The following is a 27,485-nucleotide window of genomic DNA, read 5'->3' as shown; positions in this document are numbered from 1 at the left end:
TCATTTCTAAAATTGAACGTGTATGGAATGAAAAAGTTCTAGTTTAGCTTTGATAATTTTAAAGTCGTTTTTTAGGGTTCCGTACCTCAAAAGGAAAAACGGAACCCTTATAGGATCACTTTGTTGTCTGTCTGTCCGTCTGTCTGTCTGTCAAGATTACTTATAGGATACTTCCTGTTGACCTAGAAGCATGAAATTTGATAGGTCTTATAGCACACGTAAAGGGAAAAATCCGGAAACCGTGAATTTGTAGTTACATCACAAAAAATAAGATGTGTTCATGAACAAATCACTAGTATTTTCAACTTTCAAAGTAATGTAACTACCTATACCAAGTGGGGTAGGTCTCATAGGAAAGGGATTTTATTTATTTTTATGCATTATATATAGTTTTTTATTTATTGTGCAAAATGTCGAAAAAATACGATAATTTTAACTTTATTTACATTTGTATTCTATCAGTAGTAAATACTTATAAAATCTTTATAATTTAATCGATTAAAAATTTTGGAATCGATATTATTATGACAATAATACAGTGATTGCTCTATTAGCAACAATCGCCTTCGTAACCCGGTGCTACGAGCGTAGCTCCTGCGCTTGCACGCGCCCAATCTTACGGTAACGTCCTTAAACTTGTCAAGTGTATCCAGCACGGTAGAGTGGGCAAGTGCAGCCCAGTCCCCGTGACCTACATCCGACGACCCTCGCTCGGGAAGCTGCTAATTTCCACCATCACGACGTCACGCCGGGGGGAGGGGGGGCGGAGAGGGGAGGGGGGGCGACTCGCTGGCTGCCTTGCTCCGATCAGTTCGCCGCCCCACTCCGAAGAGCACGTTCGCGTCGGTCGCGACTCGCGTCCGCGGACAATCAAACACCATACAAAACGCCTCTTCAACGAATCCTGTGCCCGATAGAATATATTTTTTTTAAAGTGTCGTGATTTTTTTAAATATCTCCCAGCTGTGATCGAAGGCTCGTGGAGTTGAGGCTCGGGTGGGGCGCGTTCTGCTGGTCTGCTGACACACTGGCTCAGTCGGCCGCCGGTCGCCGAGTGGCAAGCATCGATTTTCTCCATACGGCTCTACGAGGTACGTATCACGTGCTCGTATTTTCATCGCTGATATTTCCACGCGCCGCGTATTTTCGAACGATCTGCTTAGCGTTCAAGGCCGCGTCTGTTTGCGTTAGTTTACGTTTATTGTTTTGATCTATTGTGCGAATCTTGGACAATACGTTATCTGCGGCGAGCATGAGAGGACAACGAATCGCTTTCATGGTTTCACGATCTTCAGCGCACGCTTAGAATAAGTAATGCGATAACGCGCTGTTACGAAGGTTGCGGTTTACTTATCCACGATGCAACGTGTCGTAATGTTTCTTTCAGTGTAAATTATATGTTACTAGCTCGCGTCTTCGTCCGCGTGGACTACGATTTCAAACTCCTATTTTACCCCCTTATAGGGGTTGAACTTTCAAAAGTCCTTTCTTAGCGGATCTCTACGCCATAATAGCTATCTGCATGTCAAATTTCAGCCTGATCCGTTCAGTAGTTTGAGCTCGTTGAGTGCGGTTATAGATCAGTCAGTCAGTCAGTCAGCCTTTTCTTTTTTATGTATATAGACTAGTAGACTGTACGAGTAAGTAGGTACATAAAGTTTAGAAATGTCAGTCGAAATATTTTAAGTAGGTAGGTTTTTGTTGCTATTTAACACACATGAATCTTGATCATGACCTACAGGCGTAGCGATCTAAATATTACAACTGCGCTACGCCGTGCGGCGGTACGCAATCTGGCATTCGTTCAGATATGATATTCATTCAGACGACGCGACAAACAGTGATTTATGTTCAACGATTCATAAATTAATCAAACATAACAGTAATCTTGTACATATAAAAAATATTTTTTATAAATTATATTGTCTGTTTGTTACCTATGCGTTCGAATAATGTTCATCTGATTGAGTTGAAAATGTATATATAGTTGTTGTTGGTACTTGCATAAAAGTTTCTAACATACCTAGTACCATCAAAGTCCTATAGGTGACGTGCGATTCACGTACCTACCAAACCCTAAGTACTTATCTAGTAAAACTTCTTTTAAAAAATAGTTCTGAATTTGACAAAGCCATCTTTACTGTCCCCTAATGGTGCGCTTACATGTGCAATTTTAAGCAATTGTCGCTCGTGTGAATCAATCTGGAGCAATAAGTGGAGCAGTGTGTAGCAATTATTTCGCATAATAATATTGCTGACATTTTCAGGTATTGCTCGGTATTGCAGTAAATTGCTTCATGTGGTCGTGAAGTCATAAAAATTTCAATTGCCCGTGTAAGCGTACCTTTTAAGGAGCTGCCCACTACCAAACAGGAACATTAACGTAACGTAAACACCTTTTATGATAACTAAGAAACTAATCAATATGTACCTATTTGTGTAATTATCTATCTACCCTCATCTCTACATGTGGCAAAATACCTGAACTCTGTTATTAAAATACCCTCATGTCGACAATAGCGAAGTTCCTTCTCTGTATAATTAAGGAATCTCAATATCTGTTATCGCGGAAAACTCGTTCCGCGTAATTTCACGTCCTTACAGTCTCACTGACTCTACACATTTTCTGACTTTAGTGTCTGCTAGGTACAGTACGAGTTTACTAATTTCTGTTACAAAATCTTCATAGTTTTACAGTTGTTATGGATTAAATAAATAATTATTATGTCTGAAATCTCCATAGGTGCGAGAAAATGTCGAAAAAATTCTCTACAACCGCTACACATACTCTCTATTATTTTTATTAATATGAATAACAGCTGAAATTAATAATATAAGTACAGATTTTGAACTGCTTTTATTTACAACATTCAGTCGAAATAACCTAATATTAATTAGCGCCCGTAGAAAACTGCCTTTAAAAAACCAGATGTGATAACATAATATGATATCAATTTTTTAAATACATTATTTCATAAGGGGGGCAAACGTCCTTGCGAAGTTGGCCATCTACATTTAGGAATAAAGTTCTCTATACATACGTACATCATAACTCTCGTTCAAATAACATATTTAGTTACCTACTACCTTGCTCAAAAAATTGCTCAATTTGAAAATCGCGGAAAACATTCTTCATCCGGAAATTTTCTTCTTTTTAATCACCAAATACTTGTACTACACCACACAGAATACCAACTTTACTATCATAAATTTTCTTATTCCACTCACAAGCTCATACTTAACAACAGCGAGCTGTTATCTCTACACATCCATTGTCCCATAATGCCCGCCAGAAACGGGTTACCTACATACTTGTATTTAACCCTTGCTCTACATTCACGAAGTAATCCATCGTTCGTTTACGTAACAATAACTTCAGTCTATTACTTATATATATAATTTATTGGATAGAGACTGTCACAAAAACTCCTTTCATTATCAACTTTGAAAAGAGGAATTCCTCAATTCGGTAATAATCTGGAGTAAATAATTAATATATTAATTAATGTCTTTGTTTGGTATTTTAACTACCTAAAATCATATTATTCAACCATCTTATATTGTTCAGATTACTACAACTTACTTTAAAAACTAATTATAAACAGTGAAAGCTAGGTTTTAGTTAACAAACTTAATTAAAACTTTAGATAAGCCATTCTATTATTTAAAACAATACCGAAGTTTGATTAATTTAAGAACGAGGCTGCGTAGTTTTTCATTTTTAACCGACTTCCAAAAAGGAGGTGGTTCTCAAATCGGCCCGTTTTTTTCGACTTTTTTTTTATGTAATCGATTTTTTCACTTCAATAATATCTACAGCTATGATTAAGTTTTGAGTTCTTGGTTGATTTATTGGGCTTCAACTTTTTGATGAATATCAGATTTATCTGGGTCTTTAAGACTCTTTCCACGCTTATCAAAATATACATGAAAGATTACCTACCTCAAAAAAATTGTACATGATGAAATTTAAATCCTAAGTTAGTATATTTTGAAACTATTTTTCTATTAAAGTTTTTTTCAATGTTTTCTCTTTAGTACAGCGCAGTAAAATATTTATTGGATTCTTATCACATAAAACTATTGCTCTGAAAAGTAATCGCTTTAAACTTCTGTACCCACTGTCGACGTATGTAGATATAGTTAGGAACCTATTTTAAAGTGTATGCAAATGGTATAGTAAAATACTTCTTCACTGACAATGGGTCTATAAATAATACGTCCTAGATAGAAAGAGATGTTCTTAAAAAGACGCCATTAAACTAAACAGTGATCTACAAAACTAATAAACTCATACGAGTACAATGCAAACTAGTTACTAGAGTCCTTACAATAGCTCTGGTCAATAGTCAACAACGGAAATAACTTTAACATTAAAAAAAGATATAATGCTACATTACATATTTATATATAAATATAATCAAGTAATATATATTTTTAATACAAAATTCACATACACGATGATAAAAATAAAATTAAATACATACAAACATATTTAAATATACATAAATGTGTATATTTACATACAATAAACCGTATTCTTACTATTTACATGCTATATAATACATACACATAGGTACAGAAAATACTAACTATACTTACGCTGAAGTGTCACGCCGTATCTAGTCTCTAATAATCCATGTTTCGTCCGTGCCATTCGCGCACTCGACCGATTCGCTTACTTTGTAATTATTTCATTTCTACCCACTTTGTTTTGTATAAAGTGGCAGTGATTTCTAGATAAGATACCTAGTGTTTATATTTTCTCATGTAAGTAATTATTCTTTCAATAATATTCTCACCTACATACACAAACACACGCTCATACACAAACACACACTCACACACAATACACACTGACACACACACACACTCACACGTATTTTTAAATTTCGTATTCTAAATTTTGTTTTTGTTAAAAATAAGTATTTATTTGTGAACGACGGAGGGGGAAGAGCTGGACCCTGAGATACAGGTTTTGCAAACTTACTTCAGGGTCCCTGGCACAATTTGTAAAAAGACCTATTGTAAGAACAAATAAATCATTTAATCATTAATCATTCTTAGTGAGAATAAAGTTCTTTAAACTGTCGAAACCCATTTTGTGTGTGTCACAAGACACATTTTCATACAAGAATCATTCATCATAGTTACGATTTGCATTTCATAGAGATTACAACCCCCTGATTTCGAAAAAGATGGTAGGTAATGTTTTGAGAGAAAAAATATGAATTTAAGTGAAATACTTTATACTACTTGATTCAATATATACAGCTTGCAGCATCTTAATCTGCGCATATTAATCAAGACATTGATCTCGAGTTAGATCACACGTTAAACCGTACCATTAGTCAACATGTTAAGCGTGTTAAGTACGCCCAGCTTAACGGTCATGGCCCATATCCCAGGATTTATCTAGGTCAGTAGGTTTTTTCATGCTCTCGTATATCGTACAGTAATATTCCAGAGTTAGTCTGCTCTAGTTGACGCAGTAATATTAAAATGTTTATGAATTAAAAGCTTTGGTTAAATAACGTCGATTTAAATCGTTAACTGGGTAGCTGTTAACATGTTTTAGTTAGTCACACACAAGGTAAAAGGTCTTTTTTTAAAGAATTACCTCTCTCTTCTCTCTCTTGTTTAACGAGAGTTTGGCGAGATACAAATTATAACGATTCTTGTTTGTACACTATCCTTACTTCCATACTTACTATATTATTATATTATTATAAATGCTAAAGTGTGTCCGTCCGTCTGTCTGTCTGCTAGCCTTTCATGATCCGTTCAACCGATTTTGACGAAATTTGGTAAAGAGATAGCTTGGATCCCGGGGGAGGACATAGGCAACTTATCACGAGATAAAAAGTAAAATCAAAAAGTTCTCACGGGGTTTTAAAAAATTTAAATCCATAAATAGATTCTGTGACGATACAAAAGCAATTGTAAAAATTTATTTGAACAAAAATCTTTCTATTTCTATATTACCTACCTAAATACTTCAATCGGTCAACTAAAATTTCTAGAATGTAACAAAATCCCGAAAGCGAAGGTTTTTTCAGTAGATACGCCCACTTTATTATAATAGCTTTTTGATAGGGTTAATAGTGATTAACCTCGTACAAGAACATCCGGTTTAGTTCTATCGCAAAATTCTAATATCAGCCGTTAATGGCTTAGGTGGTACGGTACCTATATGATCCTCAAGTTCACCTCGAATGAAATGCAAAGGTCAGATGGCAATCGGTGTATAGGCAATTAGTAACTTCGCTGTAAAATAACAGCAGTTGGGTTGAAATTGATGTACACCCTTATAGGGAATAAAAAATATTTTCATTCAATTTTACATTATACAGCGACAGTTTGTTATTGTCATCGTACGAACACTGATCAGACGGTCTAAAGGCTACGGTAAACAAAATACTACTATATTAATACTATACATATATGAGAAAGTGTCTGTTTGTCTGCTACTTTATGTGCTGGAAAATCAAAGAGTCCCTATGGGATTTTGAAAAAGATTAAATTGTTGGCTGACGAAGTTGCACACATCATCTATTTGGTATGTACAGAAATAGCTGCATGCCGGAGACAGATATAGGCATTCACTTATATATTATTTCGCTAGGACAGGGCCATTGATCAAGCAAAATGGCACCGATTCATTGGGCCTAAAATGTTTATTTAGTACAAATGCAACCTCAGTGACGTCTGGATCATGTGACGACAGGGTCTTCTCCGGTTGGCCGAAGGCCAAGCGGGGGTACGGGCCTCGAGGCGTAGCCTCCTTACCCGGGCAAGGCGCGGGGTATTCAATTGCCCCGGTGTTGGTCTTCTAGCCGGAATTTCACCGGCTAGGGCCCGCCATCTTGGCTTGGGGCCTCGTGGCTGGTTGTGTTCCCCGCGCTGAGGGCGATAGAGTCGCCGTCGCGCGCGGGGGTGGTGTCTGGTCCGGTCGTGATCTCCGCGTTGCGGACGATAGGCTGGCCATCGCGCGCGGAGATAGTGTCAAATCCGGTGGGTCTCGCGTCGTCATCATCATCGCTAGGATCGCCTGCGTGCCACGCTAGTGGTGGCGATCGTAGGAGTTCCCGAGGCAGAGGACGCCCGGTCGGTGGTCGAATGGTCAGCGGAGCGATGCCGTGAAGGTGTGTGTAAGGTCCGTAGTCCGCGCGCGCAAACATCCGCCGCGCAAGTGTACGGACGTACTCCTCCACTGGATCATGTCTGGGAGTTCAAACGGGTCGTTCATTAGTATCTAAGAGGTGGCGCTGATATTTGGTTCCAAAACCGTGAAAAATTTTGTTCGCTTGGGCATATCTTGTCATTTTATCGATGGATATAGGCTACATTTTGTAACGGAAAATCAAAGATTTCCTACTGGATTCGTGAGCATTATGTAGTTAAAAATAATAAAACTATGTAGATACCACCTAACCCAATTGAGTTGCAAAGCTTTTTTTATAATCAAGCTGCAGCTAAATGCCATTATAAAAAGAAAGAACTATTAAATAAAGCCCATGTTTGTAAAGTTTCTGTTTAGTCAATTTGCTACAAAATTATCAATATCAGGTAAAAATCGTCGCGGTAGGTTGACGGACGTCCACATCACAATTATTCATTGAGCGTATTCGAAGTGATTAGAACACGTATCGATGTCAAGGTACCATCAAGGTTCTTACCGAAAATCAATTGTTATTTGTTACCACGAGTGTAAATAGCTACTCTATACATACTTTGATACGCTTAATTGTTTAAAGAGAAACAATAGTAGCTTTGTAAAGTGGAAAGACATTATGGTATAATAGAGAAATTATTTTATTCATAGTTAGGGTAAACTAACTAATGTAACTTAATTTATTATTACTTTGTAACTACAATTTTGGTACATAAAAAATAAAATAAATAAATAAAGTTTTATCTGGGTATATTTTATTTGTAATATGGACTTTGAAAGTAGTTTCGATAACTGCAAAGTGTCGCAACTAGATGGCATTAACAGTCGCTTCAGTACTGTGTGAACATATCTACATATTACGAATTTCGTCACTGGCAGCAAGCGAACTGTGGCTTAGTGGTCAGAGCGTCGGGCGTGATCCCAGGAGACGCAGGTTCGAATCCTGCCGGTTCCGCAATTTTTGTAAATAATGTTGTCTCTGTTTTATATGAAACAATATTTTCACCGTTGTCCGTCATAAACTTTGAAACCATCCAGTCCAGCCGATGTGCCCCAAACCGGTTTCATAAGAGAGGCAATAGGCGAAGATGGTTTTAGAGTGTTTCTTTTAGCGTAGTAGCACACGTCTGGTATCCGCTAGTACCAAATAAATTTCTATGTAGGTATAGTTCGCAACTGGTCAAGATGGCAATCGGGGTATGAGGCGTACACACACCCGTACTACATGGTAGTACACGCACTAGCGATTTAAAAATCGTGTCCGTGGTTCCACACAAATTGTAAGACTTACGAGATAGGTGCAGATTTATTTCCACGCGAAAAAAATATTGCGCAGCAATGCTTCACAGTGTGGGCTTAAAAAGAAAAAAAACCGAATACCGATATCGAATCCGTATGCTTGCCTAGCTACACATGGATCATTAATATGTTCCAAAAAAAACTTATTCTACCGTTAATAATTGAGTGCCATTAATCAATGCTCTTTCCTTTTGGTCTTACCTTCCCACTCCCCCGCCTCACGCAATCGCATTACTCAAGGCTTTTTCCTTCCACTTTCCTTTTCAGTTTTTCAAGGCAAATTATACCTACTTTTTCCTTAAGAATGGAGACCTTTTCGACTTAAGTCTTGATGTGGCTTGATCGACTTTTTCTCAATTTATTATAGCTCAATACAGTTAAGGGGAAAACTGAAATCCGAAGGGTACGACCGAATCCAACCCTGCATTCCATCTGAATCTGCGATCCGAATCTGCGGAAAACGAAACGGAACGAACGGAAAACGTAATTCGGATCTAGAAGCACTGTGATGTCACTGACACTGACAGTGACAAGACATGGACGCTTCAAAAGTCCAAACCATACACACATTTGCGCTGCGTTGCGTTGACAAGACGCAACGCGACAGCGCCTTGCTCTATATGAACCCATATAAACTATATTACAATACCGGTAACGGTATTGTACCTACCCGAAACTTTGTGACTTCATTGAAATGTGTGAACAGGCCTTAATTAATCTCATTCGTGTTTTATTTTTAATACTATACTTATTTCAACCATATGCCAAAATGAATAAAGCTGAGTTTAGATGTATCAGCAAAACGACTCAGCTCCGGAACTGTGTGACTTCACTGAAATGAGTGAATATGCCTTATTTAATCTTTTTCGTGTTTTCATTATACTAATTTCAACCGTATATCTTAGTTCATAAAGCTGAGTTTAGTTGTAATTACAAACTCAGCTCCACTCTACTCGGTGAATATGCATCGACAATTCGACAATAATACAACAATATGAATAAAACATACATACTACATACTTAAAAATAACAATACAATTTAGTAACGTGACCAAAATACTGATGTCGAAGTTACAATTGCGTTATTTGAGATCCCCGATAAGCACGCGATACAACTATTTGCTGAATGAAATTACGACTATATCGATAAATGATAGCTACGTGAAGACAGACGGACTGTACTGTATCGATTGTAGTGAGTTCAAAACAACGTGTGCTGAATTTAAATTTTACTATCGATACATTTTTAACAAGCCGAAAAACAGGTAGGTACTGAGGATAAAAGTGCCATCGCCTTGGAAAACAAATGAATAGATTTAATTTTTTCCCATAGCACAGGGAATCCTAGTTTGGGGGCCAGGAACCCCCAAACTAGGATTCCCTGTATTGCTACTACCATGGTTAACTTAGTGTATACCTTGTAAATTTTTGTCAAATAAAGATTTGTAGTAGATAACTTGTATGGTCGGTAAATTATACATACTAAGTTCAAGTGAGCAAGTGTATAAAGGCTATTAAAAATAAAAATAAAATTGCTGAAATAATTAGGAAAAAAACAAAAAACAAAATAGGAAATGAGTGAACGATCTACTTACGATTTTTTTAGCTGGTCCTAAATGAAGTTAAAACAATGATTGAATAAAAGATTCATTCAAACATTGTTTTAAAAACTGGAGTATCAATAAAAATATAATATTTCAAACTGTTTTTTTATTTGAAAACTGTGTTTAAAATACTTTTCAGCCATCGCCATCGGATACCGACTAAATATCAAAAACATAATTGCATAACCAACCAAATTATATCTACCCAAATTTTTTTTTTGCCTTTCTTCTAGAAAGTTACCGGAATTTCATCCAACATTTTATTAATCTAAACCTTATTAAAATTTAATTACGTTTGTATTAATTGATCATTACGATGTTATTATAGTTAAAATTTTGTAGCTTCAGGGTAAAGGCTCTCTGAAAATACACTTATTTATCTTATTCGTAGCTCTACTACGGAATGGCGCTACGAATAAGATAAATAGGTATATTTTATTAGAATGTTAAACTCCGTAGCCAGGCGTAAATGAATTAGCCTCCCGAATTGTTATTTAATTAAAATTCATCGCCGTTTCTGTGTTATTACGTTTCTATTCATTCCACCGCTCCAAAAGCTTCGTCTTAGTAATTAATATGTTGTGAGAAAACGAGCCAAGTCTGACATACTATGAAAATGAAGTGGTTTCAAAGCCAATGCCAATATAAACCAAAGATCTGTAAATACACATCGTTTAGAGAAATATGAATTCTGAATTAATAAAGCAGACGTTTTCAAAATAACTTCTTGTAAGATAGACGTAGAAAACTTGTACACTCAAAAGCTGCGAATATTGACGATTTCTTGGCGCATTCGCAACGCGTCGCGTGTACGTGTTGTACAAATCACACTGTTTTAGCAAAATAATCTCTATTTAATAAGCATTATTCTTCACCCGCGCTATTCTGCACCGGGTTAGCCCGTAGTCTGTGCGGATGTGCGGAGCGTACCTATTCTATTGGCCTTTAGTCAACACAGTGTTTTGTGTAGGTTAGGTACCTACATCAGTACCCTTATTATAAATGCGAAAGTGTGTTTGTTTGTTTGTTTGTTCCTCAATCACGTCACAACGGTGCAACGGATTGACGTGATTTTTTTCATGGGTATAGATGACCTGTTGATTGACATACTTTTTATCCCGGAATTTCAAAGAGTTCCCACGGGATTTTTATAAACCTAATTGCATTGTACGCGGACGAAGTCGCGGGCATCAGCTAGTAGGAAATAAAAGACAATACTTAAAAAGTAAAATGATGCAGCTAAACACATTGGCTTGGAGATACAACATAATAATAATAAATGTATGTACCACTAATTATTATTATTGGCTTCTATACAACATTATACCGGAAATCGCTTTACGATCCAGGTTTAAAGATGAATTGGCACACAATACTTTAGACTTGACACAAGAGATCACTTGTTATAATGTATACATAGAGTATCATTACAAATCCAAATATAGTATCCAAGGGATATGAGATAACGAAGTGCATGTAAATATTTAGTACGGCAAGTAGCGCAGTGGGGAGGTTAATAATAACCACAAGGTCGTAACTGCAGTTTTAAGTAGACACTGAATATCGCTATTACGCTATTATGCGGTAAATGGAGCTAGCTTTTAAAAACCGGCCAAGTGCGAGTCAGGCTCGCGCAACGAGGGTTCCGTACCACAGTCGTATTTTTTCGACATTTTGCACGATAATTCAAAAACAATGATGCATAAAAATAAATAAAAATCTGTTTTAGAATGTACAGGTGAAGACCTTTCATATGATACCCCTATTATTAGTTCATGACCACAATTTTTTTTTTGTGTGATCTAACCCTAAATTCACGGTTTTCAGATTTTTCCCCAAATGTCAGCTATAAGACCCACCTTCCTGCCAAATTTCATGATTCTAGGTCAACGGGAAGTACCCTGTAGGTTTCTTGACAGACAGACGGACAGACAGACAGACAGACAGACAACAAAGTGATCCTATAAGGGTTCCGTTTTTCCTTTTGAGGTACGGAACCCTAAAAACGTTTAAATGCTTCCTAAGATACCTATACCTACAGTAGTTCTACCTGCCTGTGAAAATTCCTTTAAATTTCCCTTCAAGCTGTCCCTTTTAGAGTTTCCTAAAAGCTTATTACAATAACTGGCAAGAATGTCTCAGTCACTCATGCCTATATGACGACGTTTTGTCGGTCTCAACGATAGAGACAACGCTCTACGAAATCGCTTTCTTTTTCTAAAGGTCGATGTACAATATTTTCTGCCGCGTACTGTACTTATAGGTTGGTGTGCTCATAAGTTTATCTTGGGGGTAGAAATAGAATAAAGGCTGAAATGAACTTAAGACGGAAATGTATCTAACTAACCCGTATGTATGCAGAGAGCACCACGACTACTCGTTCGCATTATCACAAAAACGTGCGGTTTAAACAGACGTTATACCCGATTTCTTCACAACGTCAGTTTAAAGAAGGTTTTGTGGTAAGACTAAGCATCAAACTCGATAATCGAATAATAAAATATATAGGAAGTCTATTGAGTAAGTACCGAATGGGATTGAGTTTGAAATAAGATAACCGGTATTTCCCCACATACCACATACTCGTAAATGTCAACAATATAGACAGTAATTAGAAACATATGGAATCCTCTGTGTTCAGAATTATCCGCCCACATATTATCTTGTGTTCGCGTTTATCCAATGCTAGCTGCACACACCAGTCTACGCTGCATGAGCCGTATTGAGGCCACCTAAGCCGTTAATCGAAAAGTGTCATGATTTTCAAATAAATCATAATTATTTTTAAATACATATTAATTAGAGAGGAAAGTAATCAGGGATGATTTATGCCAACACGTGGCGGGCACGAGCCGTACCACGTACGAGGCGCGGACGAGGCACGGATTCAAAACATCACTAACATTTTATGTGAAGCAGTTTATGCTTCACTGTGGCGTGTCCGTGCACGGACGCCACACGGCCCACGCCCGCCACGTGCTAGCATAAATCATACCTTTAACGGTAGTGAGTGTAACTATACATATACGCGCGGTTGAAGTAAAACATTTTCACTTTGCGTCAGATACGAATATTGAAGATGTACTATGAAGAGATAAAATTTGTAAGTTTATATATTATAGGGAGTAATCTCCGTAACTAATGATCCGATTCTGAAAATTGTTTCACTGATAGATAGCTACATTACCCCCGAGTATATAGCAAGTGGCTTAAAATTATGTCACATGGACGAAGTCGCGGGCAAAAGCCAGTTAAAAATAAATAAGTCATGTTAGAATCTAGTACTTTTGAAAATGAGCAGTAGTAAGTAAAAAGCAGAACTTTTAATCTATCTATAAGACGAAAAATCGTTGCGTTCAGCGGGTGTGCGACGTGCGTGCGTTGTCTGGTGTGCGTTCATCTTAAGCGTTCATGTATCCCTTTATCTCCATCACAAGCTGAATAACCAGCAACTGTCCGGAACGCTACTCCGCTGCCAAAAACGTGGATGGTATTTTTAACCGACTTCAAAAAAAGGAGGAGGTTCTCAATTCGTCGGAATCTTTTTTTTTTTTTTTGTATGTTCCCCGATTACTCAAAAACGCCTGGACCGATTTTGAAAATTCTTTTTTTGTTTGAAAGGGTATACTTCAAAGTTGGTCCCATTTCAATTTGGTGAAGATCTGATGAACATCTTCGAAGATAGATACTGGAACTCCTCAACGGATAAGAGTAAATTGCTCGCGATCAGTGTAATAGCTTAGTAAACAGTAGATTTTTAACCAGTCATAGCATAATTCCATGGGGCCACAAAAAATTGTGAAATAAAAAATTTTTACAAAAAAAATAAAAACCGACTTCGTTACATAAACACTAAAAATTGAAAAATAATTTAATTTATTACCGAATATATTATGTATACAAGAGTTAATATAGTTCCATAATAATATTTTTTGGGGTCGGTGCCAATGAGGTGCCATTGTGGAGTCCCATAAAAATATAAAGTCTAGACGATTCGCGCAGCTAAAGCTAATTGGCACCGGCACCAAAAAGTATTATTATGGAACTATAATAACTCTTGTATACATAATATATTCGGTAATAAATTAAAATATTTTTCAATTTTTAGTGTTTATGTAACGAAGTCGGTTTTTATTTTTTTTGTAATATCAATTCAACTGGCATGTGTTCAAAATTGAAGAGCGAACTTTCTGCTGATGTTCTGTTGCAACTCCGAGTTTAATATCGTGCGTGTATGTGCTTTAATTCTTATAAGTGGGAGGTCCCGGGTTCGATTCCCGGCAGGGGCAGTTTGGGAATTTGTATTTTCTAAATGGTCTCTGGTCTGGTCTGGTGGGAGGCTACGGCCGTGGCTAGTTACCACTCTACTGGCAATGCCGTGACATATAACACACTAGCTGATGCCCGCAACTTCGTTCGCGTGGATTTAGGTTTATAAATCCCTTGGGAACTCTTTCATTTTCCGGGATAAAAAGTAGCCTATGTCACTCTCCAGGTCTTTAGCTATTCCCATGCGAAAAATCACGTTAATCCGTTGCTCCGTTGCGATGTGATTAAAAGACAAACAAACACACTTTCGCATTTATAATAAGGGTAGGTACTGATGATAGTACCTATTTGAAGTACGTGTGACGTTGATTAAACAGTTAAGCAGCTTTGACTCAAGTCTGTAACTGGATGGGAGACCTTTGGAAGTCCACATCTGGCCTTACCGTTGCTTTCGTACCTCAGAGAGCACGCTAATCCGTCGGTCCCGATTAATTAATTATTATCACTAACAACTGATATAATCATTAGAAAAAAATAGAACACTCAAAATAATACTGTCGAGTAGTAGAAAGCCCCTACCATTATATTGAGATAATGAAAAGGGACGTGAGGAATATGATGGAGAGAGAGATGATATTCTATTTACTACAAATCCATGAAACTTACCTAACTCATAACTTAAAAAAGAAAATCGCCGCCATTGCTTCTTAAACAACGCCAAAAAGCTCAAGGTTGTAAGTAAACTTAATTGACTTTAAATGAACAGATTTTTTTTCGCATTTCATTTTGATTACCTACTACAATGTACTACGTGTACATTATTTATCGTTGAGATCGCAGCTCTAAGCTCTACATAAATTTTTAATCTTCAGATTTGCTGTCGATAGTCGAAGTTGTTATTTATTCTAAGGTGCTCACTCAATCTAACATTCTATAAGAATAAAGCAGACAGGAAGAGCAAAGTAAATAATATCTATCTATACTCTGATTTTTAATTCGGTGGAATTCTGACGTTGGCATTTTTATACATCAGGGGAGTTATTTGTATGAAAAACAGTGTGACCACCACCTGAAGTTCGATTTTACCCCAAATTACATTAAACCCCTGTCAATATAAAAAGCCCTAAGACATAACTTCGCACTAAAATAGGGTGCAATCTTTAACAGTGGAAAGAGGAAACTGGTAGCAATGGGATCGGTTGATTTGAGGATGTAATCTTGACTTATATGTTGAACATTTCTTAGTTTATTTTTAGTTCCTTTTAATTTTAATCATCTTGATGTGCCTAAAAGTACACGCTTAGATTATGATTCAGGTTTTTTTTAAGAAATTCTTTCACAAAAACCTTGTTCTTTACGAAAACAACAAAAAATCGGCCAAATCGGTTGATTTGTTCTCAAGTGATGATCTTACATACACGCGGCAATTGATTTATGTACTTAAATTTACCTATGCACAGTATTTAAAGTTTTCTTCTTTGTGGGAATTGTTTTATCTCTGGTAACATTAAGAAACGTCAGAATTCCACGGAATTAAAAATCAGACTATAGTTACTAATTTTTACTCGTGAGAACCTTTTAGGCACAATTAGGTATTCATCATCATCATGATCAACCTATCGCAGGACCACTACTGATAACGGGTCTCATCTCAGAATGAGAAGAGTCCGGCCATAGTCTACCATCTGGCCAAGTTTGGATTCACACGTCTTTGAGAATATTATGGAAAACTCCCAGGCATGCAGGTTTTCTGAGGATATTTTTGCCAAGTGATATTTATTTGTTTAAAACGTACCTACATAACTCCGAAAAGTTAGAGGTGCGCAGATCGAACCCCGGACCCGCCGAATAGGAGTCTGATGTCTTAACCGCTAGGCTATCTTTTTTTTTTTTACCCACCACTTTTTTAAGGCATAATTAGCTCATTATTATAATGAGAACACGAACCGCTGCTGTTACGCCTAATAAGCATCATCAAAGATTTTAAAATAGCTTCCTGTTTAAATATTTAGGAAACTTATTACCTCGCAGGTCTCATAGTTATACAAAACTAGCTTTTGGCCGCAACTTTGTGCGCATGGATTGTAAGTTGTTAAGATTGTCTCTTTTTGTAAGAACTGCGGGAGTCTTTTATTTTCCGAAATAAATATTGTCTTTTTTCTACGCCATTCTTTGATCCTTTAGTTGAAAGTTAAAGTAGGTATTTGAAGCATGGGGTACCAGCCAGGTGGCCTGCCCGTGTGCCTGAGTGTTGTCCCTCAGTCCCTTTCGGGACGTCCAGGGGGAAGAACAACGCTTGGGCCGGTGTACCCTGGTATAATAACATGGTTAACAATTTCTCTTCATGGTATATTGTTAGCCATGGCTAATTGACCTAGCAGGGACTAGGGAAGGAGATGTTGTCCGCGCGTCCCTCTGAAAATTTTATATGAAAGCTATGCCAAACTATAGTATTTTTAGGATTCCGTACCTCAAAAGGAAAAACGGAATCCTTATAGGATCACTTTGTTGTCAGTCTGTCTGTCTGTCTGTCAAGAAACCTACAGGGTACTTCCCGTTGACCTAGAATCATGAAACTTGGCAGGTAGGTAGGTATTATAGCAAACGAGCGAAAAAATCTGAAAACCGTGAATTTGTAGTTACATCAAACAAAAATAATTGTGATCATGACTAATAATTAGTATTTTCAATGTTCGAAGTAAGATAACTATAAATATCATCTTCTTCTTATTTTGCTTTATGGCTTTCAGTATAACTATATCAAGTGGTGTATCATAATAATGAAAAGGCTTCATCTGTGCATTCTAAAACAGATATTTATTTATTTTTATGCATCATAGTTTTGAATTATAGTGCAAAATGTCAAAAAAATACGACTGTAGTACGGAACCCTCGTTGCGCGAGCCTGACTCGCACTTGGCTGGTTTTTGTAAAACGTTTCAGTACTTTCAATAGGAGTAAAGTAGCTCTCTAAACATCGCCGTGGTTATTATAAATTTGGCAAACACTTGATCACGTACCGAGCTATCGCTATATAGATAAAACGTGACTTAAGCTAAGTTTCTGTCTTATTATTAAGGTCGTGTGTTGGAATATTTACCTTATACAGAGAGAATAAAAAAGAATATACACATATTTTTTTATGTTGTATTGAAACGAAATTTAACTAACACGTATTTTTTATTTTTAAAAATCTTCCTGTATAAGATTACAGTAGGTACCTTTGAATCTGGTTATAAAATAAATATAAATGGAAGTACTAAACGGTGAACCCAAGCAATAAGAAGGCACTATTACTGTATCACACAGTAATTTTCGATAGTCAAATTAAAATCTAAATATATAAAAGCAAAAGGTGACTGACTGACTGACTGACTGATCTTTCAACGCATAACTCAAACTACTGGACGGATCGGGCTGAAATTTGGCATGCAGACAGCGATTATGACGTAGGCATCCGCTAAAAAAGGATTATTGAAAATTCAACCTCTAAAAGGGTGAAATAGGGGTTTGAAATTTGTGTAGTCCACGCAGACGAAGTCGCGAGCATAAGCTAGTACGAGTAGTAGTAGTTTGAACTTACGATATTCTTGTGTTATCAAATTAGAATCAATCAATTACAATCATTTTAACTCTCATGTATCGTACATGGAAAACAATCAGCATAACGCAACCAGATAAACCTAACCTATCCCTACTCAAGTCGTCTCCACATCACCCCGTATAGCGAACCCTGCACCAACCATCTAATTTAGTTCGGGATTTCTTAAAAACCAAAATCCACACCAACAAGTTGGCATCATTTATTTGCTACAGAGTTAGCTTGCATGCTGGAGACGAATATAGGGTACTTTTTATCCCGGAAAATCAAGAAATCCAACGAGATTAAATAAAACTGAAACGAGCATCATCTATCCCCTAAAATTCTAAATACAACTTACCTTTAAGTATGTACATAGCCTAATGCACGATAATTCTAACTAATGTATTTCACCTTCGCCGGGTCGCCTGCACTAACACCTACTTATGTATATGTATGTCCGCTTATATAACGTTAGCTCCAAAATTATTACCCACTAAAGTACACGCATGAGTAATTTCCAACTAGAATTTACAATTAACCACAGATGTTACCGGTAATTATCGAGACCGGCTGTTTCACAAGTTTTGAGATAATGGAGAAATGATTAATAAACATTTCTATCTATTGACACATACCTTCTCTAATATAGAAACACGTATATCTAGTAGGCATATATAGTCTGCGACAGGTCGAGATGGCAGTTGGGGTATGAGGCGGGGGGACGCCCTGCACAACCGCAGGTCTATATGTAATTTATAACCTATGTTATTTCTGGATACAGCAGCTTTCTCATGGTGAGAGAATTTTTAAAATCGGTTCAGTAGTTTCAGAGTTTATCAAACAAACAAATCTTACTTCTTGTAGCGCACCTCGATCGCATCGCCCGCCCATTGAAGTCTTTTAGAACGCGGACGAAAACGCGAGCATAAGCTAGTGCTTATGCTCGCGTTTTCGTCCGCGTGGACCACACAAATCTTTTTTTACCCCCTTCGGGGTTGAAGTTTCAGAAATCCTTTCTTAGGATGTCTACGTCATAATACATATAATTAGCTATCTGCATGCCAAATTTCAGCCCGATCCGTCCAGTAATTTGAGTTGTGCGTTGATAGATCAGTCAGTCAGTCAGTCACCTTTTTATTTTATTTATTTAGATTATACGTATTTTACACAAAATTACATAATAAGTATCTAATGCGATTTTTATCTATAATAAATATAACTAAGCAAAACATCATTGTCAAAATTTTAAAAAATATGATTAAAAAATACTGTGACTGCATTTTATTTCTACACTAAACGCGTCATGCATTACAGTCAGAACGGGCAAAAAGTATGAATAAAGCCTTGTCACGTCGAGATCACCCGTGCGTGCCAAATACAGATTCCGCATGACGTTTTACAAATCCCGGCATTACTGGTTCGGAATTCCGCAATGCGAGAGGAATATTCCTGCCAGTGAAATAGGTATTATTATTTTTAATTTATAGACTAGCGCTTGGCTGCAATCAGACCTGCAAATGATGATGCATCCTAAAATAGAGCGTACTTGCCTCTTCTTCTTCTTCTTTGTTAGTCCTTATTTATCCATTGCTGGCCTGTCACGTGCACGCCATTCTTCCCGGTATTAGGCGAGCGCCGAGCCTCCTCCATTTTTAGCGCTTGGCTGCAATCAGACCTGCTGGCAAGTGATGATGCAACCTAAGCACTCAGCACTTGCCTCTTCTTCTTATTTTCTTCTTCTTTGTTCGCCCTTACTTATCCATTGTTGGACATAGGCGCAGGCCTACGTGCACGCCATTATTTCCGGTGGTAGGCGAGCCTCCTCCAATTTTTTTCCGCAAGCTTAGTGATGTCGTCTGGCCAACGGTGCTTGTCTCGAAGATGCCTATTCACTCATGACTTGCAGTGATCAAAATAATCTTTATTTGCAAATACATATGATGGTCACAAAAAAATGTTTGACCACTAGCTCCCCAAAAATAAGAACTGTGTTATGGGAGCTCGTGCCTTCCCTGTTACATTGGTTCTCACTTTGCAATGCAAAATAGAAGTTAGCTTGCGGATTTTTGCAATTAAATACCTAAATTATCAAACAGTTCTAGGAATCCGGCACAGAGAATCCCTATCCGCGCCGCTGCCAACAGTGAATGGAGCCGTGACATTGAAGTAGTAGTGGCGATGCCAACCTTGCCGCGCGATGTATTTTTAACCGATTTCAAAGAAGGAAGTTCTCCGTTTTTCTTTAACTGTAATGTTTCGAATTTGTTGGTCTAAATTATATCATCATGCGAACGGGTGATAGCCTGGTGGCGATTTTGACCTTCCTATTCGGCGGCTCCGAAGTTTTTCGGAGTTATATATAGTACGTGACAGGCCGAGATAGCAAGCGGGGAGAGAACGCCCCGCACACCCGCACAGCCCCCGCGGTAACCCGGTGCGGGCGAGTGCGGGTGACGTGCGGGTGTGTGGGGCGTCCCCCCGCCTCATAACCCGATTCTCTATAATGTTCTCCAAGATATTGTGTGAAGTCTAGGTAGGTACCAATCCGCACTTGGGCTGCGTGGTGGACTATAAACTAAACTCTTCTCATTTTTAGGAAACCCGTGCTCTGGAGTAAGCCGGCAATGGGTTGAGAATTAAGATGAATGAACTCTGCGGTTTAGGGGGTGGACAGAAATCCGAAAGTCATTGGGCAAAGGCTTATTAAAATCCGTCCTTGCCACAGTTGAATACTTATTGTTGTCCCTACCTACTCAGCCTACGGAGGATATTTTACCTAAAAATGATAATTCCACATTATCTAAATATATAAAAGGAAAAGGTGACTGACTGACTGACTGACTGATCTATCAACGCACAGCTCAAACTACTGGACGGATCGGGCTGACATTTGGCATGCAGATGACTTTTATGACGTAGACATCCGCTAAGAAAGGATTTTTGAAATTCAACCCCTAAGGGGGTGAAACATGGGTTTGAAATTTGTGTAGTCCACGCGGACGAAGTCGCGAGCGATATATATATATATATATATAATACTTGAAATGAAACATAAAATATAGGTAATTTATGTTTCATTTTAAGGATTTTTTTAATTTGCAGTCATTTATTTTAATGTTCTAAAAATCAACATCCTACTTCCTGCTAATGTTATAAATGCGAAAGTGTGTGTTTATTGGTTTTTCCTTTAATCACGCCATAACAGATCGTGATTTTTGCATGGAAATCTATGCAATCAATCAGTTATCAGTGGACAAATGTTCCTTTTTATCCCAGAAAATCAAAGATTTTTCATTGGATTTCTAAAAACCTTAACTACCGCAGAAAAAGCCGTGGGCATTATTTAGTCAATCATAAAATATCATAACCTTGTGTCCACTGAGTTATGAAATTGTTTTATTTGTTTTTTTCTACAATGGCCGTCCATTATTCTGTCATGTTACGTGATTCTGCATAACAATTTCGTAACGCAGGCATATCGTTTAACCCATAAGCTCTAATCAATGGCGACCTCCCGCACTGACCTTTGGTGTAAAGGTCGATCTTATTTATATTATAGGTAACCCGTGTTTGATTCTATATCAGTTTTACCTCGTAGCCGCTTATGGTTTACACCTTGGCCTTATACATCACATTTTAATGAATTTTTGAATTATTATTATATGAAGTTCATAAAGTTCAATTTTAACTCTGAGGAGATTGCAATTTGTTCAGATTATTATTGAGGAAGTAAAATTGCTGAAAACTAGTTGTATTTAAGGGTACGATGTAAAAACGTTTAAACATAAGAGTTTTACTAGACTACTACATTAAAAGGAAGAACGCAATTTAACCTAACAGTTTAAAATATTTGTATTATGACTATTCAAGAAGCACTTGTTAATGTGGACATTTCAATAAAAAGTTTAAACAACTATCTATAGTTGTAGTAAACAGCCTGATAAAATACAACTAGTTTTATATTAATGTAGGTACCCAGGTTTCTAAGAAAATGTACATATTAACTTTGGATGAAAGGACAATTTTTTTTGTACGGCCAATGGTTTCTTACACGAAATAATAATGAAATATGTACTATATATTTCAAAGAGATAAAGATTCACGCTACAGCTACAATGACGATATATTGCAATGTGACGTGACGTGATTAACAAATTGGACGATTAACAAAAGTCGTTACAAAACGAGACTCGTCCGTGACATTCACGAGGTCGAGCATTGTCAGCGAGACAAAGGCATCACTGTTGAACAGGGTTGCCGACGACAGATTAAATATTTATTAACTAGCCCGCGACTTCGTCCGGGTGGAATTAGGTTTTTTAAAAATCCCGCGGGAACTCTTTGGTTTTCCGGGATAAAAAGTAGCCTATGTCACTCTCCAGGTCTTTATCTATACCCATGCAAAAAATCACGTCAATGCGTTGCATCGTTGCGACGTGATTGAAGGACAAACCAACAAACAAACACACTTTCGCATTTATAATAAGGGTACTGATGTGCATTTTAGGGGAAAAATATAATTGTGTTTGTTTAAACTATAGTGCCGACACGAGGGTAATCTATGGGATCACCGCTGTATCTAATCACCTAATCTTAGCACAAGCTTTAGGCTATGGTACCTAAATCTACAGCCAGAACGAGCAAACTGATTACGAATTGAATTGAATTGAAATATGCTTTAATGTATACCATCATGAAAGAAACACAAAAGTAAAATATTACACAACAAAATAGTAGTAGGTACAATTATGACTAACGTGACTTTTAAGAATATTGACTTTGATATGCTTTTTATTTGCCACCTGTTTGCACTAATGCAAAATTGTGCGATCTACAGGTTACAGTTAATATAGGTATATCACAATATTAATTTATTCATAATTTACAGTTAAATAATATTATGTTTAATTAAGAATCATTGCACGCGGCAGCCCTGGACGTTACGTTTTAAACCACTATGACAGTGAGCACGTCACGCGAGCTGACTTCGTGACATCACAAGGTCACGTAACGTGTGACTGGAAAAATAAACTTTTACACTTACCTATATTATTATGTAACTGGTGGATACCCGGCGTGTTCTACTACGCTAAAAAAAGAATACCTAATGCATTGGTTCTTTTTGTCGAAAACCGTCTTCGCATTTTATTTCTAATGAAACCGATTTGGGGCACATCGCGATTGGATGGTTTCAGTCTATAACTGACATAGGTAGAAACATTTAGATTAGATGATTATTATTATTAGTTTTTTATAAAATTCGCCGCCAATGTCATTCATAGCTGGACATACTACTCGTGCGCAATAAGTTGAGAGGGGGCGGTGACGCCACAGACGCGTGGTTGTACTGTAGACAAAAATCGGAGCGCGTCGTCGTTGCGTGACGTGTAAGCAAGTACGAGACTAAGATGTTAAAAAAATGCCGTTATGTACAGTACAACACGGGAGCTTGAGAGGAAGTTACAGGGGAAGCTGGCGGAGGGTTGCATTCCAGGCGAGTCTCAACTTATTGCGCACGAGTAGTACCTACAGATTCTTGTAAGATTTTTAAGGACTTTCACGGTATTGCATCGCTTGCATCCAACAGCTCCCTGCGACTCGTAGATGTCGTCTGTAAGGGGTCTACGAACGCTGTTCTTTGCATAGCGAAGTTGCAATTCCAGCACCTTCGGAGCCTGCATCCTGGGGCGGGAAGTAGGATACCTACATGTTATCAACAAAAAAACCAGCCAAGTGCGAGTCAGGCTCGCACACTGAGGGTTCCGTAGTACAGTCGTATTTTTTCGACATTTTGCACGATAATTCAAAAACTATGATGCATAAAAATAAATAAAAATATGTTTTAGAATGCACAGGTAAAGCCCTTTCATATGATACCCCACTTGATATAGTTATATTACTTGAATATTGAAAATACTAATTATTAGTTCATGACCACAATTTAACTTTTTTTGTGTGATCTAACCCTAAATTCACGGTTTTCAGATTTTTCCCCTAAAGCCAGCTATAAGACCCACCTACCTGCCAAATTTCATGATTCTAGGTCAACGGGAAGTACCCTGTAGGTTACTGTAGGACAGACAGACAACAAAGTGATCCTATAAGGGTTCCGTTTTTCCTTTTGAGGTACGGAACCCTAAAAATTGAGTTCCCGCGCGATTTTTAAAAAACCTAATATCCACGCAGACGAAGTGGGTATGATCTAGTTTTCAATATACCTAGAACCTATGCAAGTAGGTTCTAGTGTTTACTTTGTACCTACTAGTGTTGTGGCTTTATTCGCGTGGTTTCACTAATCCTAGTTAAGTAACACGTACGAAAAGAAAAGTGAGATCTATACAATCTGTTTGACCCATAGATTAAGTACATGACTATTCCTAATTTAATTATATAGTTACCTACATGAAAATTGGATCTAGATAGCTTTGTTTACCAATAGTTATTTATTTAAAAATCTATTCATTAGTACATAGATAAAAATCACTTGATTACAGATACAGATACACAAAGGTTGGCCACACGGCCACGCAATTTTCAAATCATGTCGATCGTTACATGCCTTTCTTGTGAATTTTACCTATTAAGTAAAGTAGATATAGACCGCGACAGGTTGAGATGCCAATCGGGGTATGAGGCGGGGGGACGTCCCGCACACCCGCACGTCACCCACGCTCGCCCACAACGGGTTAGCGCGGGGGCTGTGTGGGTGTACGGGGTGTTCCCTCCCCGAGTGCCATTTCAAACTGTCGCGTATTATACATTATGTGGTATTGTACTATATTAGTGGACTAATAATTAATACAAATCACAAACATACTAATACCGATTCGGAGTTCCATTTGATCGCATCCATCACCACTATCTGAAAACATAGCGACGGAAATGAGGGTAAATATTACAATGTGTCCTGCGATCCCACATCAATCAAGTTTTTCCCAACCCTCGGGACCCATACGATATAAATGGGTAGCATTAATCTTTACCGCAGGGCCACAACCTCGTTACATAAGCGACCCAACATGGATATAGTAGGTATAGTGCATTCAACATTAACTGGCGTGTTTCCATTTGAGACCGTCATTAGCAATAACAATAGGAATAAGTCGTGGCGGGTGAATTCAAAAGTATCAAGACTGGTTGGTTTGCAACAAAATATATAAGGTTGAACCGGCTCCTTTGAAAATGAATGGGCTGTATGAGTGTTTAGTTTATTACCCCTATTGTTTACGATCAAGTGGAAACACGCTAGTTAATATTAAATGCACTATAACAGCTGCTTTGCAATAAGCGACAAAAACGAGAGTGCGTAGCACGAGATCGTTAGTGTATTCAAAATTCATATTGACCTAAATTGAGCCGTGCACATAGTGAACCGTTTCATTCTACCGTCCGTTAACTAAAACTCGGCTTTATCAACTTAGGATTTTCACATAATATTATAATGCTGGAAATTCTTTCAATTTTTTATATTTATGTCATTTGTAGTTATTGGCACAAGAGAAATTTGGCATTTTAAAATCCGCAGTTAGCAACATTTTTTTATAATATAACCTCTAACATATTTTGTAAGAAAGAAATTAAGTTTTTATTCATAAGCTGGTATAACTAAATTTTAAAGAGCCAAAAACTCGTTTCAACAAATTGCACCGTTTGCTTTTCCATTTTTCATCGCTCATTATTGAAACAGCATTGCGTTTTTCTACATGTAGGTGCCTAGACGATGCATTGCTCTCCGCACCGCTTTTCGCTAAGCCAAAAGTCGTGGCCCGCGGTCGTTATAGATGGACATAGTTTGCCCCAGTTTCCATGAAAACGTCGCCTTATCGCCGATGTATCTTTTTGTAAAAAGATCGCTTGTCAAGTAAAAAACTGAGCCCAACCACCATTAATCTGACAGTCACGATTAGCTTTTCAGTGTGAAAGCTTTTTCTTTGTTGTTATTCGAGAACGTAAAGACCTTTACGTCAATCTTAATAAAGTTACAAAAGGCCTATAAATAACGAGTAAAAATATTTTTATAAGTAGCTAAGCACCTTATTTTATACCTTACTAGCTAATGTCCGCGACTTCATCCGCGTGGATTTAGGTATTTAAAAATCCCATGGGAACTCTTTGTTTTTCTGGTATATAAAGTAGCCTATGTCACATATGCCTATGGTCCAGTTCTTTAACTATACCCATGCAAAAAATCACGTTGATCCGTTACTTCGTTACGACGTGATTGAAGGACAAACGAATAAACCAACAAACCAAAAAACAAACACACTTTCTCATTTATAATATGGGTAGTGATTACAGCTTTTATATAACTGGAACAACTGTTACTGTTACTTAACTTATGGCTATGTTTATTGTAGTGCAAACTATACTTACTCGTAGAGTACAAGTTTTTATTAATTTGACTGGTCAAAAAATATATACGTACCTCTGCTTATTTGCATTGTTTTTTTTTTTTTTATACGTACTATTTATTAGTTACGTTTGTTATTTTTGTACATAATATACTTTTTAATTTTTATAACATAAAATAAAAAGTGGACAAAGTAGCTTATAATTTCTCTAAATAAATTATGAACTGTAATGGCGTAGTGCAAGAAAGATGCGGCCATAATAAAAAACTAGCCAAGTGCGAGTCAGGCTCGCGCAACGAGGGTTCCGTACTACAGTCGTATTTTTTCGACATTTTGCACGATAATTCAAAAACTATGATGCATAAAAATAAATAAAAATCTGTTTTAGAATGTACAGGTGAAGACCTTCCATATGATACCCCACTTGATATAGTCATCTTATTTCGAAAATTGAAAATACTAATTATTAGTTCATGACCACAATTTAATTTTTTATCTTATAAGGGTTCCGTTTTTCCTTTTGAGGTACGGAACCCTAAAAAGAGTATTATGAAGAATTTTGACCGGTTTCTCTTTGATTTTCCGGGGTCAAAAGTAGTCTATGTGTTAATCCAGGGTATAATCTATCTGCATTCCAAATTTCTTTCAAATCCGTCTAGTTTTCGCAAAATATTTGAACGAACTAGGAGCTTTTTATCTGCCCGTACACTATTAACATTTAATGCTAAAAGCGAGCGAGATTGCACATAAGATTCAGATAATTTCAAAGAAGAACACGAGTAGGATCACGAGTAGGTAGCTTCTACCTGATAGACTTTTCTTTTGACTATCAGATCACGAAATTGACTATCAGATTGAGTTCGCAACAAACTTTATCCATTAACAAAGTTAGGCAATAAATACAGACTGTAAGTAGGCTACGTACTTGAACTACAACTTAATATTTCCGCTATCTTATTTCTCTCTGCATCGTATTTCCTTATTGTTTAGGGTCATGAGCCCCTTCCATTTATAATGGTAGAGGTTTTCTTGAAATAATGAAAAGACCACCACTAGATGATGCTGGCAATTTTGTCCGCGTGGATTTAGGTTTTCAAAAAATCCCGTACGAACTTTTTGTTTTACTGGTATAAAATGTGCCCTATATAGGTATACCTAAAATAATAAAATAAAAATAAAAATAAAAATCTTTTTTTATTCGAATA

At 37.2% G+C, this 27,485-nt stretch overlaps 1 protein-coding gene across 1 annotated transcript in view; it reads left to right on the top strand.

The window, feature by feature from the left end:
• The first annotated feature begins 795 nt into the window (after positions 1-795).
• Tob (Transducer of ERBB2) overlaps positions 796-27,485 on the top strand; it is a 63,417-nt gene continuing 36,727 nt past the window's right edge. The window contains exon 1 of the mRNA XM_034984286.2: positions 796-1,091. The gene's annotated coding sequence lies outside the window, so the exon portion shown is untranslated. The remainder of the gene's footprint in view (positions 1,092-27,485) is intronic.

The sequence above is a fragment of the Maniola hyperantus genome, chromosome 3 (assembly GCF_902806685.2).
Source record: "Maniola hyperantus chromosome 3, iAphHyp1.2, whole genome shotgun sequence".
Taxonomy (NCBI): Eukaryota; Metazoa; Arthropoda; class Insecta; order Lepidoptera; family Nymphalidae; genus Maniola; species Maniola hyperantus.
The sequence above is the reverse complement of the archived record's forward strand: the minus strand, read 5'-3'. Positions and strand labels throughout refer to the sequence as shown.